We start from the raw sequence: 5,648 nt of genomic DNA on the forward strand, positions 1-5,648 counted from the left end.
GTCTTCCGAGTCGAGCTTTTGTTAGGATGCTGTTAGGGAATATTAGGATGGATGCGGTCGGTGGTTTGTGTTGTTGAGAAGAAAGAACGACGGGTTTTGTGGGAGGCGCAACTTCTTCTTCTTCTTTGTATTTGATTGGCGGTTGGCAACCAGCTTAAGGTGCATTACCGCCACCTACTGGACTGTGTGGACTAACACGTTTGGCTTTAGCATGTAACTCACTTCATAGTTAACAAACTAACACGTTTGGCTATTGTTGTGTCTTGTTGTTCTCTCTGACTTACAAGATACACTTTATAATAATAATGACTCTGGTCTCTGGAGCAACGTTCAACGTGCGTCTTTATTCACCATCCCAACAACAACTAGACCACACTAGTCAATCGATGATAACATTGTCAAGATGTAATGCTACGGAGGCAATAGCAATCAATCCCAGATCTATGCTAAACATAGCAATATACTACATCCCCCCTTTTAAGCATTAAAAGTCTCTCTTGGGTCAACTGAAAATCAGTCTCTGAAAAGATGAAACAGACAATAAGTGTCACTGGGCCTTATGGCTTCAGTCGATGGATTGATCTTCTTCTTTAAGAACTGTACTCACTGTACTCACTACTAATGTATATGATCTAAACAATAACAGTGCAGACCTGACTATAACTTGTCAAGTAACTTGTGAACTTTCACTTGGAGTAAAATCAAACTTGTAAACATACCACACTTTCTAAATGTGTCCAACTATCATCTAGTAACTAACTAAACTAAGGGTCAGAGGTCACCAGTACTTAACCCTGGTGGAGCACAACCTTCAGCGTTGGCCCATCTCAAAGTCTTGATACCTTGCCGGAAGCGCCACAGCTCTGCCACTTCTGGTGCGGCAGGTAGGAGTGGAGCTCTCGCCCTCACAGGAGGACGGGTGCTGAGCTGGATGATCCGGTGACTCTGGGGGTCCTCCCAGCGGGCTCACAGGTGCAGGCTGCTCCAGTGGCTCAGGATCTCTCTCTTGATGCAGACTTGGATGAATACGCCTGAGATGACGTCTGTTCCTTCTGAAGACAACACCAGACGGGCTTCTCACGTTGTATGACCGTGGCTCTTCTCGTTGGTTTAGGACTCTGGCTGGCATCCATCCACGTCTCGTTTCCATGTGAACCGTTGCACCAGGAGCAAACTCAGGTAAGGGCTGTGAGTTGCGGTTGTAGTAGTGCTCCTGTCTGGTTTGGAGATCTTTCAGCCTGGCATGAACTCCTCTCGGGGTAGCTGGCTGTAGAACAGCTGTAGAGCAGGGCAGCGTGCTTCGTAGTACTCTTCCCATAAGCACCTGAGCTGGGGAAACATCTGTGCCTGTTATTGGAGTGTTTCTCAATGCTAGCAGGGCTAGATGGGGGTCTATGTTGGTCTGCAAAGCTTTCTTGAGTGCATGTTTGACCGTCTTCACCATCCTCTCTGCCAGACCGTTGGATTGAGGATATGCAGGGCTGGAGTGAATGAGCTGTATTCCCCAGGATGCTGCAAACTCCCTCATCTCTGCACTTGCAAAAGGAACATGGTCGCTTACCAGCTCTTTTGGGATCCCGTGCCTCGCGTAGACTGCTTTCATCTTGCGGATGACTGTGTGAGCGGTCTTGTCAGGTAGATGGAGCACCTCTGGGTACTTGGACAGATAGTCCACCACGACAAGGTATGACTGGCCCTGGAGCTCAAAGATGTCAGCCCCGACCTTTAGCCATGGTATCTCAGGGATATCATGTGACATGAGGGGCTCTCTCTGGTTCTGTGGTTGGAGTTGTTGCTCTCTGTGCCCTCTCCATGACCTTGTGAAGGATGCCATCATGTTCCTCTTCTGTGGCGGCGGCGATTATCATATCGTCTGCGATGATATGGACTCCTTCGATGTCTCCAAAAGCCTCACAGTTTTTCTGCTGAAAAACTTCGCTGGCGGACTTGATGCCAAAAGGAAGTCTCTTAAAGCGGAATCTTCCCCACGGCGTACTGAATGTGCACAGCATAGATGATGGCTCGTCAAGTCTCACCTGCCAATATCCGTCCTTCTCGTCCAGGATCGTGAATATTGACTTCCCAGAGAGCTTGCTCTGGACTTCCTCCAGGGTTGGTATCGAGTAGTGCTGCCTCTTGATTGCCTCATTCAGATCACGAGGATCCAAACACACCCTCAGTGATCCGTTCTTTTTCTCAGTGATGACGAGGCTATTCACCCACTCGGTCGGGTCTGTCACAGGTGCTATGACGTCCTTTTTTACAAGCTCTTTCAGGGTTGTTTTCAGTCTGTCCACGACACTGACTGGGATCTTTCTGCATCCGTGGACGACTGGGGCCACACTTGGGTCTGTGTGTATGTGGTGCACACCGGGGAACTCACCCAGGCCACTGAAGACAGATGCGTACCGCTCCACCAGCTCCTCTTTTGTAGCTGGTGCCTTGACTGCAAGCGTCTCTATTCTCCTCACGAGCTGCAGTGTCTCGCACGCTTCTCTGCCCAGGATGGGCGTGGTGGACTGTGCAGTCACAAAAAAAAATAGATTTGCTCTTGCTCTATTGGGTGTCTCACACGTGAATGTCACTGTTCCTTTCGGTTTCAGGCGTGCTCCTCCATAGGCAATGAGAAGTGTCTGTGTAGGCTTTAGTCGTGGGGGCCCCGGTATCTCCTCGAAAATGCACATTGGAAGCACGTTCGCCTCCGCCCCCGTGTCTAGCTTGAATCTGACCGGGGTGTCTCTGAGGTTGACTGTGGTGTACCACGCGTTGTCTGTCTGCTGCGTGATCTTATCTACCCTAACACAGAACACTGAGCCTACAAATAAAGAATCTACCTCGCTCTCAAGTTGACTGACGTCCCTTGCTGTGACTGTCCCATGCTGTGGTGCGCCACACACTTTGGACCAATGGTTTCTCTTGTTGCATTTGTGGCATGTGGTCCCGAAGGCAGGACATTGGCGGGGCGGGTGTGTCCCTCCACACTTCCCGCATGTGTTTGTGCTGTCCGTCTGCTCATTTGCTCTTCCTGACGATCTTTGTTTTCTGTATCCTCTTCTCATCTCAGAGTAGCTAGTAGTTCCTCTGGACAGTGCTTGAACTGGGGCGTCTGCGTGCCCTGTCCCCATAGCTTGCAGCTGTGACTTGGCAGCTTCTGCAGCTCTGCATATGGTTAGTGCTCTGTCCAGGGTTAGGTCTGTCTCTCTCAATAGTCTCTCTTTCATGCGAGGATCAGTTAGGCTAAACACCATTTTGTCTCTCAATGTGTCATTCTCACCTGCACCAAACTCACAGTCTCTGCATTTCTGACGGAGTTCAGTCACAAACTTGTCGACACTAACTCCCTCTGACATATAATGGGACCAGAATTGGTGACGTTCAAAAACAATGTTCTTTTTGGGGATACAGTATGCTTCAAATGCATCCATGATCTCTTTCATTGTCTCGTATGCTGGGTCTTCAAAATCAATGGTGAATGTATTATATACCTCTAATGCCTCTTCTCCTATGGTGTGCAGCATGATGGCTATTTTCACATGCTCATCTTTATCATCTGCACCAGTGGCAATCATATACAGTTCAAAACGTTGTTTCCACCGACGCCAATTCTCACTCACGTTTCCAGAGAGCATGAGCGGCGCGGGAGGCTTGAACTGTTCCATGCTTTGCTTTCACTCGCTAGCTACTACGAACGAACGTCGCACAGGGTCGATAGCTAACTATAGTTCTCCACAAAGTTTCTGCGTAGATCGACGGCGCCTCGCAATTCCTTATATTTGTGAAGAAGTCACATCTTCTGACACCATGTTGTGTCTTGTTGTTCTCTCTGGCTTACAAGATACACTTTATAATAATAATGACTCTGGTCTCTGGAGCAACGTTCAACGTGCGTCTTTATTCACCATTCCAACAACAACTAGACCACACTAGTCAATCGATGATAACATTGTCAAGATGTAATGCTACGGAGGCAATAGCAATCAATCCCAGATCTATGCTAAACATAGCAATATACTACAGCTATTGCATGTAACTCACTTCATAGTTAACAAACTAACATGTTTGGCTATGGCATGTAACTCACTTCATCATAGTTAACAAACTAACATGTTTGGCTATGGCATGTAACTCACTTCATCATAGTTAACAAACTAACATGTTTGGCTATGGCATGTAACTCACTTCAACATAGTTAACAAACTAACATGTTTGGCTATGGTATGTAACTCACTTCAACATAGTTAACAAACTAACATGTTTGGCTATGGTATGTAACTCACTTCAACATAGTTAACAAACTAACATGTTTGGCTATGGTATGTAACTCACTTCAACATAGTTAACAAACTAACATGTTTGGCTATGGTATGTAACTCACTTCAACATAGTTAACAAACTAACATGTTTGGCTATGGTATGTAACTCACTTCAACATAGTTAACAAACTAACATGTTTGGCTATGGTATGTAACTCACTTCAACATAGTTAACAAACTAACATGTTTGGCTATGGTATGTAACTCACTTCAACATAGTTAACAAACTAACATGTTTGGCTATGGTATGTAACTCACTTCAACATAGTTAACAAACTAACATGTTTGGCTATGGTATGTAACTCACTTCAACATAGTTAACAAACTAACATGTTTGGCTATGGTATGTAACTCACTTCATCATAGTTAACAAACTAACATGTTTGGCTATGGTATGTAACTCACTTCATAGTTAACAAACTAACATGTTTGGCTATGGCATGTAACTCACTTCATAGTTAACAAACTAACATGTTTGGCTATGGCATGTAACTCACTTCATAGTTAACAAACTTACATGTTTGGCTATGGCATGTAACTCACTTCATAGTTAACAAACTAACATGTTTGGCTATGGCATGTAACTCACTTCATAGTTAACAAACTAACATGTTTGGCTATGGCATGTAACTCACTTCATAGTTAACAAACTAACATGTTTGGCTATGGCATGTAACTCACTTCATAGTTAACAAACTAACATATTTGGCTATAGCATGTAACTCGCTACTCCCAGCAAGCAAGCATGTGGCAGCACGTCTCGCCATCCAGCTGGGCTAGCAAACACAAACACAAACACACGACTTCTCACATACTCTTGTCTTCAGTCTCAGCACTGTCTACGCACTTTGTCCAACACAATAACATGTTCTACAGGGAACGATGTCGCGGGGGTATTCCATCAACGTTCCGCATTTACGATCCAAATGAATCCCGTAAAGACAAGTCGGCTTATTTACTCCATGAACGTGCAGCGTTGACCTTTCCAAATTAGTTCCTCATTCTAACTCTCTGGTGAGACTGGTCTCAAATAATCAGACAAACAATACGATCAGGGTGCGAATATTTCGACCGAGGACCATGGGGGCAGCCATGATCCCCGCCGACCCACCAGCACCACCGGCTCTGGCGCGCCAGGCGCAACTTCTTCTTCTTCTTCTTTTTATTTGATTGGCGGTTGGCAACCAGCTTAAGGTGCATTACCGCCACCTACTGGACTGTGTGGCGCATTACCACCCCCTACCGGACTGTGTGGAACGTTAGCTTGACAGGGGGAAAATTGTAAATGAAATAAATAAACAAAATGGTGGGGAGGGGTAGGGGGAAAATTGTAAA

The sequence above is a fragment of the Nansenia antarctica genome (genome assembly GCF_963989245.1).
Source record: "Nansenia antarctica genome assembly, chromosome: 3".
In the NCBI taxonomy this organism is placed as follows: Eukaryota; Metazoa; Chordata; class Actinopteri; order Argentiniformes; family Microstomatidae; genus Nansenia; species Nansenia antarctica.